Raw genomic sequence first — 15,125 nt, forward strand, 5'->3', positions numbered from 1 at the left:
AGCAAAAAAATCCCCACGTCGCTCTTCCTGACCCCAGTGCCCTCTATTTTCTTCACTCTGAGGCGTTTCAGCTCATCAGAAATGTTTGCCAATGGTTATGTAAGAGGAAGAGTAGGACTCTGTTCGTCCTTGGCGGCACTGAGCTGCTCCTGGTCCTTCATTTTCAGGCTGCCATCCTCTTTGTGCCCTCCCCTGCTGGGATGCTGGGTGCTCTGAGCAGCTCTCCAGGACGTGTGCAGGGGTTGGAGTTTTGCCCTTGCATCCAACAGGGGCAGCTGCTCTCTGCAGTGCCTTGACACCAATAGTGCTCAACAACGGTGGGGAGCAGGAGGTAAAAGTCACACAATCACAGAATGGACCTCAGGGATCACGAAGCTCAGTTCTGCTGCAGACAGAGCCACCAACCTCCACATTTCATACCAGCCCAGGCTGCCCAGGGCCCCATCCAACATTAAAAGCCTCCAGGGATGGACGGGGCACCCACAGCCTCTCTGGGCAGCTGTTCCAGCACCTCCCCACTCTCACAGTAAAGAACTTCCCCCTGACATCCAACCTAAACCTGCCCTCCTTCAGTTTCAAACCACTTCTCCTTGTATCTCTCCATGTAAGGAGTTGAGGATTGCATTCAGCAGGAAAAGGTGTCCAGGAAAATTCATGCACGGAAGCAAAGAACCTTAATAAATGGGATTTAAATAATAGATTTAGCTGAAAATCCCCAGAAGACGGGCTCTTTATCCACACATCAGGTGCTGTAAGCTTAGAAAAAGATAACAAAAATGTTCTTCAGACAGAAAAGGTTGAGTTTCTGCTTTAATTGAAAAGTCGTATGCGGTATTGATATTCCTGGAGAGATGTTATGTTAAGAAGGAGTTTATACCAGAGATGTATCACCGCTATTTGGGGGTAAATGAGATTAAAGCGATCCGCCGTTATCCTGGTGCTAAGTCACATAAACGGAAGAAATGGGAAGTTAAAGTTGTGCTTTAGAGCAGCGCGTGGAGTTGGAGCAGGAAATCCCGGCTCTGCTGTGCTGTAACACGCAGCCATCAGCTGAGTGTGATGGGGGAACCGCAGCTTTCTGGGCCCATCATCGGGCTCATCTCTCTCCTCTTCACAGCGTCGTGGCAGAGCAGAATTAAGGATATCTGCATGCCTCAAACGGAGCCTTTCTGTTCTAATTGTGTAATTATGGAAATCGCTATTCAGGGACCTGCAGTTACAGCGCAGTTGAATTGTGCACTTCAGGCAGGCGTGCGATCTGCTTGTGGCACAGTGTTCTCTCCAAAAGCCCAGCACCTACTTTCTGGATGTCGAATGCGTGTCCTGGGTGTGTATCTGCAAATTCATTAATTCATGTATCAGTTAAAACTAATTAAACATCGACCCTTTAACAAATCTTACGTGTTGTGTCAGAACTGTCTATTTCTCTCTCCCGAAGATCCTATTAACGGAATAATACAGACCCTGCAACCTTCCTGTGTAATTAATACCCTCTGAAATCTTACATATAAATTTCACTTATTTTACAATGAATGGTCTCTTAAGAGATTCTGCCCGGCAGCTGGAGGTTCATTCAGCAGCTCTGCTCTGCGGGCTTTTACATCAAAGATTCCCAGAGTTCCCATAAAGGTGGACATGATTCCCATGAGGGACGTGGATTAATGGGCACTATAGGTGGTAGGTGGGCCTGGTGGGCATGGCGGTGATGGGCTGATAAATGGACCTCAGAGCTCTTTTCCAACCTTAATGCTTCTGTGATTCTATGAGTTTGAGAGCTTGTGTTATTTGGTCAGTGCTCAGCTGTGCTGCTCCCAATGGCCCACGCATGGATTCACCATGTGTGGCAACACGACTGTCCCGATGGATGGCAGCGAAGCCCTTGGAGCCACCACAGGCAGCATCACCTCAGGGAACCACCCAGAGCTTCCGTGGGGTGTTTGAGGCCATGAGCCCGACTGGCGTGATGCAGATGTGACACAGATGTGACACAGATGTCACTTGTGCTTGGCCACAGCTGCTGCCCACCTGGCAGGAGCCTGGCACAGCATGCAGTAAATCCCCATTCTTCCCCAAATTTAGCATTTCTTTAATGATGATAATAGCTCCCATTGCTCTGCTCTCACTGAAGTTTGCTACCCTGCAGAGATGAACCAAGTACCCTGGAATCCCAGGCATATATACAGACTGGGAGGAGCAATAGTAGCCCTGCAGAGAAGGACCTGGGGGTCCTGGTGGATGAAAAGCTTCATTTGAGCAGACAGTGTGCTCCTGTAGCTTGGAAAGCAAATGGGATCCTGGGCTCCATCAGAAGAGGGGTGGCCAGCAGGAACAGGGAGGTGATTGTCCCTCTCTGCTCTGCCCTTGTGAGGCCCCATCTGCAGTGCTGCATCCAGGTCTGGGGCCTCCAATACAAGAAAGACAGGGAGGTGCCTAGTAAGTTAAACAGCAGCATAAAGGATTCCTCTGGAAGGATAAAGAAGTATATGTTTAGGTGGAAGAGACTTCGGAACAGATTATGGGTTGTTTTATATTCTAAATATGACACATTAATATCTACTTATTTAATACTGTAATTTTATTTCTTTAAAGTTCCTTTCTCTAAAAGATGATCTTTATTTCTCTGAAAATTGCCTGCTGGAATCCCCGCTTGTGCAAATGATAAGTGAGTGCTGCACACCAAGAGCTGAGCGCTCGGAGGCTCAGCAGAGCTGCCCTTAAACGAGCAAAGTGAATGGGGGAAAAAAATTAAGTAGAATTAATATTATTAAAGATAATAATATAAATTATTAGTAGTATTCTATTAAGGTCAGATTAACCCCACTACGATTCAATTGGAATAATACATTGCCATTTATGCGATCACAAATGTTTTAACATTTAAATTACCTTCTTGGCATTCCAGAAACCTGCATTTTACGTCCTGCAGCAAGGCAGACTGCGCTGTGCTGGGAGCGGAGGAGTTCCAAAGGGGGGAAGTTCATCTCCTCTCTTACGCTGCTCAGGGTGCTGGCTGAGCATCAGTCAGGGGGTGGTGAGCAACTGCTTGTGCATCACTTGTTGTATGCAGTCATAAATATATATTCACAACTACTGTCCTTTCCCTTTTATCTTAGTGGTTTTATCTCAGCTCCCGAGTTCTACTTGTTGTTTCCCCACTGGGTGATGGAGGATGAGTGGTGCTGAGCCTCCTGCTGGATTAAACCTCAACAGGCCATTTGGTGCCCAACGTGGGGCTCCAAGGGTTGAGATAACAGCACATCTGACCAGAGCGTGTTAATGCAGGCTGTAGTGGTAGTCTGATAATTGCTGGTCACAATTTTTTCCCTATTTATGGAGCTCTTTGAGAGTCTTCTCTTTATTCAGCTGAACAGATCCCGGGAGAAGCACCAGGTATGTATATTACTGCTTGGGACTGTCTTTTATTATCCCATAATTAATGTAATCAGGTCATGATCACCAGTCTCTAGGCAACCACCGATTTCTAGTTCAGTGATCAATTCATCTTTATCCATCATCACAAGGTCTAAAATAGCGTTACCTCGCGTTAGGTGCCATCCTTTCTGCATTAGAAAATGATCATCTATAATTTTGAGAGATGCCACCAATGTTTTATTGCTGCCTGCAGGAGGTCTCTGCTGTTCATCTCCTGCAATAATGTCCTGCAGAAAAGAGCAAGTTTCCTTTGGGTGCCCTGCACACCCAGCATGGGGTGCGATGCTGTGTGCCAGCATGCAGCCAGCCTTTACCCACAAAGCTAGACACCACGCTGCACCGTGCTCACATTGCTGCTTATCAATACAGCATGAATTGCCACATCGTCTTGTTTATGGACAGTTACCACAACCATTTCTTCTCCTATAACTTCTTGCCTTGCTTCTCTATGCTCACAACCCCATCGGTTTCTTATGAAGATCTTCCAGCCCTTCCAGAGACCTTCCAGCACACCCAGCTCCATTGCTGTGCATGCACAAATGGGTACGAATGGAAGAGCTGGCAAACTGTGTTACCATCAGAATAATGGAGGGATTCCCATGGAGCCCATCTGTACAGTGCTAAGTCATAAAGATGTTTTGAAATATTTTTGATCAATTAGGATAATTCAGAATTTTGAGGAGCGTAATGAAAACTGGAGATTTAAAAAATCAATCTTATTGAAGACAACTGACTTTTTAATCAACATTGCCATTGTATTTCTACCGTTATTATTTCCTATTGGCTGATTTTAGACTGAAAAAAGTGACTGCTTTTAGTCTTTGGAGCTGAGATCACATCTTATGCCTGTGCAAATCCTGGGAAAGGAGCCCTGTTCTTGTTTGGCATCTTTGAACAGCACTGTGAGTGATAGGGTAAATAAATCAATAGAAGCAAGGCTCAGTTTTACAGGGAATCCATTGCAGGTATTGGCAGGAGCAGGGCTGGGGCAGAGTTGGTATCTCCTGCAGCCTTGAAGGCTGGGATAGGTGTGTTGAAGCTTTCTGTGCTCATGTCTGCAGGTGACTTAGGGACACAGCAGCCCTGGAGATGAGGAGAAGCTGGGCTCATCCAGGCTCTGCAGCCTTCACGAGGTGCGTCCCCCCACGGCTGGTGGACATCTACATGCAGAGCATCTGTCCAAGGCTGTCCATAATTCCAAGGCTGCATCAGGCTGCCTGGTAAGAGAGATAGAAAGATAGCTACATGAAAAATAATTAGAATAATTATTCAAAAATCAATAGCTGTCTGAAAATAAAATTAAAAAAAAAAAAAAAGAAAAAAAAGCAAGCAATCAATTATCCTGGTTACATTTCAAAATGAAATCTATACTGATTGGGTAAATGAGGTCCAAATGATCACATAAAATTTGCTCTGGATGGCCTTAAATATCCTGTCACCCTACGTGATAGAACGACCCCTTCCTCACGTCTGCCCTCACTGAATGCACTCCCATGGTCATGCTTGGTGCCCTCCTTTGAGCTCAGCCGGGCAGGTGAACTGATCCACATCCATCCTTTGTGCTAAGTTTGTGAAACACTTTAGGATCCAGTGATAAGTGTTGAATATTTAAAGCAGGGAAGAGGGAAAACTGAGCAGGTAGCTGCCAGCTGCTCTGCCCTCGGCTCTGGAGCTGCCCTCCAGGAGCCCGAACAGCCCTCTCTGCTCTCCCATTCCACATTAAGCCAAGTTACTGGTTTTTTAATTTCACTTCTCTGCAAAGAAAACACAGGGATGGACAGGAGGGAATGTTACAAGAGTATAATTTTTCTTTTTAATTCAGCAACCTAAATAAAATTAATAGATTTAACCCAATTCTTTCTTCATATTGATAGTCTCTGGCTAGTCCCTTATTGTTTCCTCAGGGCTTGAATTATGGTGCAATAATTCACGCTGAGTTGCATGGATGGTACTCAGCTTTCAGCCTTGTGCCTGACAATGCTCCAGGCATGAATTATTGTACTATAATTCACACCTTGTCATATCTTATTGCCGGAACATCCCCTATATGACAAAGCTGGATTCATTAAGTAGAAATTCAGTTAAAACTTGGGAAAGGCATTTGATGGCAGGAAGGACCACGTACTTAAGATCTTCATCTGTGTCATTTCAGCTTAGAAAGGAAGAGCCCGAAGCAATTAACACAGGGGCAGAGACTTATGCATCCACATCTCTGTGCCTGTGTGTGAAAATCTTGGGTGGAATTTCTCCATATAAAGGAAGACGTCTCTTCTGAACTTGATGCCTACATGCAGCTAAGGTATATGGATCATCTGGTCTACAAAAGGCTTCCAGCTGTCAGGGTTCCCAAGCAGACCAAGTAGCCTTCAAGCTTCCAGGGAACTTCAGCAGGTATTCACATCCAAAAGATATTCCCAAGGTGCTCAAAGGTCACTACAGCCCTTCACAGAAACAAACTCACAGCCTCCTGCACATAGTGAGCACCTCTCCCTCCCATAACCCATCTCAATCCACAGCCAGAACTGCATGGGGACAGTTCCTGCTGTCACCCACCCATCCCTTGGGGCCACAATAGAGTGGGGAAAGGAGTCCTGGATGGCATTCTGAGCTCATGGGAAGGCACCCTTTAGGGGGGGGGGGAAAGAGATAGGGAGAAATCAACATTTCAACAATCAGCTGCAGCTGGAAAAGCAGCAGGGACTGGAGACATCTCCAGGGGGTGAGCGTCAGGCCAGGCCTGGCACCATGAGCAGATGGCAGAGACATCTTCCTGTGCAGAGGGTGCTAAATGCAGGCAGTCCCAGAATCAGCAGCATGCTGGTGTTTGGGGTAGTCGAGAGTAAGCACTGCCAAACATCTAGGTGCTTAAAACAGCACCAGGCATCTGCTGTGAGTCAGAAAATTCACACCCTTCATTGCCCACTGCTGTTAAAAACATTGCAGCTGAAATATTGGTTTCTACCCAGCCAGCACATGCTGGCAGCATCTCTCGCTCATGTGGGCTGTGTGGTGACCATCACTGCTCCCCTGGCACTCCTTGTCCTCCCTGCCCTGCTGGGAATGGGCTCGTGTTCAAACAGATGAAGTGGCAAAGATGTGCTCACCCCCAGCTGCTGCTTCCTCCCATTGACCTGCGTGATGTGGGAGCACTGGGAATTACAGAATCATAGGACTTTTTGAGTTGGAAGGGACACTTAAAAGCCATCTGGTCCCATCCCCTGCAGTGCACAGGGATACCCACAGCTCCATCTGTGCTCAGATCCCCAACAGCCTGACCTTGGCTGTCTGCAGGGATGAGGCATCCACAATTGCCCCACAGACAAAGCCAGTTAGCACTGTGTTTTGTGATCCTGCTTGAGCATCCAAGTGGGGAGACCACTTGTGACTTGCACATGGGCATCAGAGCAGGTGTGAGCAATATGCCTCATGCAGCAGTGTGTGGCTCAACTCACAGTGCCGGCCTGGAGGTGTCTCCTTACACCCCACCAACCTTTCTTGTCTGACCATAAGAAGCACTTTAGCCAGTTAAAATCTCCTCTGGGATACTCAACGGGACTGTCACCACCAAAAAATAGGCTTGTTCCTCCAGGATTGTTGACGTAGCTTATTGCCGAATACTCGACTGTTTGCAGATGTTCTATATTTTCCTGACATGAAGTTTCTTAACATCCCTTTTAAATTGTCTTTATGCTCACAATGTTGATGCATAATCTCTTTTTTTCCTTGAGAAGTTACTGTAAGTGCCTCGTGCAATGATGAGATGAAAGCCTTCTTTGTGTTCCTGCCAATCCAGTTTGTATGCCTCTGTTTGTCACCTGCAGATAAAAGCTCGGAGATGTTGTTTAGAGCTCGTCTATGAAGTAGAGACTCAACTGGAGGCAAGGACAGGAGGGAAACATGAGCAAAGCAGCCACCTAATTCTCCAGCATCCCAGCACCAGCCATTGTGAAGCCTTGCCCAAACAAGAATCCCCACCTAAAGCCTCTTAGGGTGGCTTACATGAGTGCATTGCACTTCAAAGGGGTACACGCAAGGCCAGCGCCTGCAGCTCAGCTGATGAGCAGCATCTCATTGAGCTGCAGTAATTTGGCAGTCTGTGTTTACTTCTATCTCAGTTGGAGCACCACATTTTGTGTACCATTTATTTCCAATCAGAATGAATACCAAAACATTCTGAATTGTGTCACGCTGATGAAACCCAGTAACAGGGATCTTAGTGTGGCTTAAAAGCGATACCTTGAAATGATGAAAAGGGAATAGACTGTTCAAGAAAGAGGCAGAGTTCTCTCTTTCTTGGTACTCTTAGGATTAGCCTGTTTCTGGAGATGTTAACATTTTGCATTGCATGAAAAACATAATTTTCTTTCTCTCTTTTTTTTTTTCCAAGGTAGGAAAATAGTTTGCTTTTCCCCTTCTCTCCTCGTGCAAATGTGGCCAGATTGATTTCCCTCCAACTTTCCGCAAAACACATTTATTCCAAGAGGAGAGTTTTGGGAAAAGGTACAAGTCTGTGAAGACAGAGTGTTCTTATGGAGGCTGGAACTGCTGCTCTGACCAGAACATTTGTGGCACATGGCCTGCAAAAAGCAGGGATTAAAATTAACATAGGGAATATCTGCAGGGAACACCTTAGAATGGGACCACAGAAGTAAGAGGGTGGTTGTGTGCATTGTACGGCAGCATGGAGCATCACCCTGCATGGTGCTCCTGGTTGGGTCCTTGCTTTGGAAGCGGTGGATCCACACCCTCAAAGCAGAGCAATAATGAACACAACACAGCAGATAATGGAACAGTCAGACGGAAGCTCAGGCTGCAGTTTGCTCCAGGTGGCGGGGTGGATAAAGCTCACGGTTTGGCTGACGCTTGTTCTGAATCTTCTAATGAGCTCTAATTTTGATTTCTTTCAGCTGTTTTATGGAGGGAGGTCAATAAAGCACCACTGCAAATCAATTTAAACAAAGGTGCAGGAGTAGATAACTGTGAACTCCCAACTACTTAAAATAGCTGCTGCATCTTTAGCAAAGAAAAGAGACTGAGTTATTTGGCTCATCTTTGTCAGCTAATGAAACATCCTCCATATGGAAATGTGCTTTCTGCATATTTTTGCTGAGAACAAGTTGAGAATAATATAGGACAACTCTCTCTTTTCAGGTTTCTTTCACGTTACCTGGAAGACTTGTTTGTTTACAGCTTTGTGAGCTTTCAGATACAGTCACTCAGTTGGTATCACTGCAGTGTGGCTGCAGTTGGGCTCCCACTGGCAGACCCATGGGAGGAGCGAGGGGCGCAGCAGGCTGGGTGCCGACAAGGGAGCTCCTCTATGGGTGGGGTTGCATGGGCAAGTCCACAAGGATTTTTTGCAGATATCTGTTATATGGGACCTCCCAATGAGAGCTGGGGCTTTCCGTTGGGGTGAGGTTTGCTTCTGCTGTGAGATTGTTCCCCCGAGGCAGACGGTGCATGTGAAATGCTCAAGATTTAAAGTTGCTGAATGTTACGATTCTCTCTTGGATGGAAGAGTGTGCTCAGACCATCTTGGTGGAAAGCAGTGCTGGATCAGTGCACAGAGCCCTGATGCACCTATCCCTGCCCTCTGCATCCCTTCCCTTGCATGGACCACACATCTCAGCATGTATCCTGGTGTTCCCCTTGTTAAATGCACAGGGAAGGCTGCCTGCAGAATTGATACACGGTATTACAGCTACTGCACAAAATGTGAAGTAAATAAATAGAGCATTCATACAGCAGGATTACCCTGAAATTTGTTTCTATCCTATCGTCCTGATTTGGTTGTCTGCGGACATCAGCTCTGCAATATAATAAGCAAAGCTTCTGAAATACCTTCATGAGAATTAGGGTTCTATAAATTAACTGATTACTGATAAAGCCTAATTATAAATTAGGTCTTATTATCAGAAGCTTCTGAGCTTCATTGAATGAATTAAAGCTGTAGGAGCAGAAATATTTCATTAATCATGTGAACTCTGACAAAGAGGGACTGCTCTGCAGTGCTCCCTGCCCTGGCCCAGGGCATTGGTGTCAGCTGCACACAGATACATGGGGCCATCCCCTGAGACAGCCCTCCCGTACCCTGTGTTCCATTGGGAGCTCTGCACTCCTTTCTGTGCAGAGATGAGGCGATCTGTCCCTGGAGGTGGGATACCTGTTTGTTGCACCAGACCCTTGGCTGGCAGCAGGGACACTCCTGTCCTGAGAGAGGAAGAGCTCTATCTTGAAAAGAACTTCAAAAACTCTTCTTGGTAGAACTAGTAAAACTGGCTGCTTGTAAGGCACTGGAATGCATGACCTACCATAACCTCCTTCATGGCATTTCTCTTGTAGGTGCAGATGAGAAACAGAGTGAGCTCAGACAGTGACATCAAACAGGAGAACCACCCTCTCCAGGTGCCTGGTCAGGTGCAAGAGGAGCACTGCTGGAGGGGACATTGGGACAACCCACCAGCAGCACTCACCTCAACCTGACTGCTGGCCAAGGAGGTGCTGCATGATCCCAATGGGAATCCTGCAAAACGTGACAGTGTCCTTTACAAACACTGCAGGAACGACCTCAGGAAGTGCACGATTCTCATGCAGGTGATTGCCATACACTGGCTGGGGGGGCCACCAACTGCCTGCGAGTGCACTGAGAAAATAATACCCATCTGCTCCTCCAGCATGGAAAAATCATCATTTGGCTTTTTAAGAAGTTCCCTATAAAGCTGTTTTCATTCCTCCCCAGCAGAGCACACAGATGGGATGGGATTGTTTTCACGATGACAAGGATTTGCTCCCTCTATTTGCCAGTGCAACCAAACATTTAATTATAAAAACTCCTGAAATTAAGTAGATGCAAAAATTAAGATGAATACGCTCATTTTTGCCAATAGTGTGAAATGCTTTTACTCTGAAAGACTCATTTCATTACAATATAATGTAACGGAACGTTAACACTCACATAATGACCTTAAAACCTGCTTAGAATGCAGAAACAGGTCATTGCTGTTCACTCTCTAAAGGAAAGTTATAAACCCCTAAAAATTGAGTTTACAGTGGAAACACTGACAGACCTTTAATTATAGGAGAACAGCACGTGACATCATAACGCTGTGGCTCAGTATACAGTATCTCCTGGAATACAGACTCTATAGGGTATACTCCTGTCTGAAGGTCACCACTATATATTGGTTTCCTTAATTTTCTCAGCTCTGAAACATTTGCAGGAATAAAGATTCTCATTTAGGTGGGGCTGGACTGAATGGCAGACAGCCAGAATGCCCAGGGCTGCCCATAGCACATCCTCCTTGCAGTGCCCTGTCTCCTGCACTGTGCGCTTTGTGTGTGCATACCTGGACCCTCTGTGGGGCCACACACTGCTGCAGCAGATGGGCATTCACCTGATGTCACCTGGAGAGGAGAAAAGCTGCCAAGAACTGAAGTGCTGAAGCCCGGGTCAGTGGTGGAAGGAAATGAGATGTTTATACTTTATCATGAGAATTTGGGTAAGGAAGAACCATTCCCTACAGGTGGTGTCACCATCTCCACTCATCACCTGGTTTCCAGCTCTTGGTTCAGTTCTGCTGGAAGCAAATACTTTACAATGTTTTCTGGGCTCTGCCTCTACTTCCAAGTGGGTTTCTTCAGTGAATGTTACAGAAATAGTGCAGCTGGCATCAAGCATCAGGAGAAAATCCCGGCTCCTCCATCAAATTAGTCCTGCTGACCTTGCCTGCAGCTGAAAGCACAGAAATAGGCTGAGAGCTGAGTGCTGGGCTGGATGCTGGGGGTCTGCATGCAGTGGGAAATTCGTGTCAGATGCAGCTGAACTCCCATCAAGTCTCTACAGAATGGTGTCAAAGTGTGTGGTTGATGTTTCTCGGCTGTTTGCAGAGCAGGTGGGAGTATAGGTGCAAATATTACCCCCAGCTCGCGCAGCCCCTGAGGTCTGAAGAAGGATCACCCAGGAATAGTGGGTTTTCCCCTTGCCCTCAGCCCATCTGGTGTGGTTTGCTTGGCATCCCCATGTGTTGTCCTCTAATCAAACTGTGTATATAGTACATGCATGAATCTGTTGTATTTACCCTAATATTTGTAGTAAAATAACAGTGTATCAGTGCATGCAGGCTGCCAGGCATTAGTGTTGCTTTATGGCTGTCATTATAGGAGAAATGCAACACCCAACAATACACCATTATCACTACAAAGTGACAAGACTGTAGCTGTATCTGTACTAATGTGCTGCGCTATATGATAATTACAAATGCTTTTCATACACACACATTTATTTTTAAAGAGAGAGAGAAGTCTGAAAAGAATCTGAGCCAACAGCACCACATGAAATCCTTATTCCAAGGGAATGATGGGCTGAGAAACAGCAAGTTGGTTCATAGCATCAGCTCCACCACCAGCACCTTCACATGATCCAACACCCTCTGTTACACACTCAGCCCTGCTTTGCAAATAGAGTAAAAAATACTACATAGGAAAGCTCCAATTAACTGCCTTCTTTTACAGATGAATATACCTTTAATAACCCCTGGTTACAAGTCACCAGTCTGATATTTGCACTTATAGAAGGGTACAGGAACTGGAGGAGCTGCAGGAAAGAGCCATGAGAATCATCTGAGGACTGGGAAAAAAGAAAGTCCCTACGTGGAATGATTTAAGAAGCACAGTCTGTTTAGACTGTAGAAAGGGCGAGTGAGAGGTGACTTGATTAGCGTGTAAGTACCTTCGTGGGGAGAAAATACCAGGTACTAAAGGGCTCTTTAATCTAGTGGAGAAAGGCATAATAAGAACTAATGGCTGGGAGCTGAAGCTGGGAAAACTCAGACTGAAAAAGCCACGAGGTTTGAACAGTGGAGGTGATTAAATGCTGGAAGAAAGTCCTGAGGAAAGGTGAGTATTCTCTGAGTTCTCCCCAAGGCTCCTTTTCAGAACCCAGGTTTATTTCCTGCAAGATGTGCTCATGGATTTGCTGTTTTGCAGGAGAAGAGCCTTCTCTGATGGGCAGAAACCCATCTCAGCAGCACAGAGGGATCTTCTGGCTTTTCTGCCTGGATGTGCCAAGGATTGAGGGGCCTAATTACAGTGGATTTCTTTTCCTCCCATGTATAAACATTTCAGTCACTTGGTCATGGAACCAAAGTGATGTCAGGTGACTTATGTGACACTCTTCTTATGTGAAGAGTGGTGAAAGAAAAGTGCCACTGTGAAAGGTTCACAGTGGTTTAACACTTAAGAGCATCATTTTCTACTTCTCCACCCTTATAGGAAACTAATGCCCCCAGTCTCCACAGCACCTGGTTCTCCTCTGACTCTCAGTAACAGCAGTAAGCCACCTGGATGCAGACTGGTTTAGGCCACCTGGTCTAAAGATTTAATCTAATGTCGTTAACTCCTTGGTGTCCCCAGTCAGTTCATTTCCTCATACTGAAAATCAGAGACACGAGAAAAGAGCATTTCTTCCCTGGTCAAATTGTTCAGGTCCTGATCCTCACAGAACTCACTGAGTTTTGTTGACTGGTTTGGCTCAATTTCTAAATTATCTTTTGCTGGAGAAATTATTGGCAGGACACCAAAATTCTCCAGCAATCATTTCAAGTGCTTTTGCTATACCTTCATCTGGTGGTTCTGAGGAATTAATTCTGGGTTTTTTTTTTGCATTCATCCTTAATGAAATTTAACAAACACAATCCAATCACAGCACACATCACTATTTTTCCCCCAGTAACCTAAGATTTGGACTTCTGTCTGATTGTGGTCATTCAAGAGAGATGTGTGGACATCCAGAAGAGGACACTTGCCAACAGACACCACAAAATGGTAATCACAACATGTGATGTCCCCATATGGATGACATAACAGGGAGGATCTGTCAGACTTATGGACTCAGTGATCTCATAAGGGGTCTAGCTCATCTTCTTGTGCTAAGAAAAGATAATGGTGGTGGTCTTTGTGAGGTCAGCAAGCACTGAGTCATATTAGAAGTAGACTTCAATTACCCCTATGGTGATCAGTGACTGTTAGAAAGGGGTGAGGTGTGAGCCTACGTTTTCAGGCAGAGAAAGTGACTTCCTTCAGAGAGTATGAAAGAGGAGAAGCAACTTTTGATGTAGTGTGGAGCAGTGTGGGAGAGCCGGTTCAAGGTCCAGCCATCAAAACGCAGCTCCGCAAGAGTGACCATAACAGACTGAAGTTCAGAACTCTGCAGGAGTGTGTGGGGAAAAAACAGAAATAACTCTGATATGGTTTGAAAGGAATCTACCAAAAAAGAAAAAAAAACCCAACAAAAAAGAGGAGACCAGTTAAAAGGGAATTTAGAGGAATGGCTAAAAGGGTAAAATGATTGGAAGTAGTGGGGATACTTTTAAAAGACGTTATATTGGAAGCTCTGGAACAGGACTAAAAACTTTTAATGAACAGAAATAATTCTGGTCATGGTTATGGAGCAGCCGTAAAAGAAGTGACTTGAACTGACTTGAACTAACAAGATACCTTTCAGATGGGGAAAATAAATTCTTGCAAGTTAATGTAAAACCATTAATGTGGGCCAAAAGTTCTGTGCTTAAGGAAGCACTCGCTAAAGGCATTTACATTTTTTCGAGCACGAGGAGGTGAGCAAATGCTGCGGGGCCTGTGAACCCATGGAAGTTGAAAAGTCAGAGGGACAACAATGGAAGGAATAGTTCAACAGGAAAGTTAAATAAACAGAGGAATCCAGTAATGTTCCCACATGGGAAACTTTCATTACAAGGGATGGGTGTAAAGAATTGCTTTATATTTTAGGGTTGAAATTAAAAATTGAGTAATAAAAATTCATAGAGACCAGATGTTATTTTCCAAAGAGCCGTGAAGAAATGAAAAAATGAAATTCCAGCCTATTAACAGTGCTGGGTAACCCATCTCTTCTATCCACACAGGCACCAGAAAATGGAAGATGGTAAAAGAGGAATCATAGAATCACAATCAGAGACATTTATATGTCAAGAGAGTAATGCTGGAGCTGGGGGGAATCTGTCTACAGTGGTAAATTAAACAGAGCCAGGGCCACAAAATCATGAATGACACTGACACAGTGAGCAGAGAACTGTCAGCACGGAGCAGAGAACTCTAAAACCTTCAGTCAGCATCTCTAGGGATAAAGCAAGGGGTACAAAACCACTAAGGATCACACAGTTACAGCCAGTAACACAATGGCTGAGCACATTGGTGAACCCAAAGGTGCAAACAGGACCAGAAAGCAGTGGAACAGACTCATGGATGAGAAGGGTGGGATCTGACATCAAACAGTGCAGAACAACACTAAACAATGACACCTGCTGGGAGATGGGGCTCACCAGACACCAGCCCTGCTTCTCTGTTTCTCCTGAGCATCCTCTGGTGACCATTGACAGCACTTTGTAATGGGTAGATGGACCTGACCCAGGATGTCTGTTCCTTCAGTGTTATCCCATCCTGATATCCTGTTTAATAAAAGCACTGATTACAGTAGTGGGCAGCAGCGAATTAGAATTCCTGACAACAAAGGGAAGAGCTGATCTTTATTCTGCTTAGAGAACAGAAATACGATCAGTCTTAAAAAACTGGGACATGTATTTGTCAACAGTGTTTTTAGAATTAAAAAATGCACGGTTTAAAATGTATGCTGGCGTCAGATCCAATTCAACAGTGACAGGAGCACATTACTTGGTGTG

Source organism: Coturnix japonica, chromosome 17 (assembly GCF_001577835.2).
Source record: "Coturnix japonica isolate 7356 chromosome 17, Coturnix japonica 2.1, whole genome shotgun sequence".
NCBI classification, from domain to species: Eukaryota; Metazoa; Chordata; class Aves; order Galliformes; family Phasianidae; genus Coturnix; species Coturnix japonica.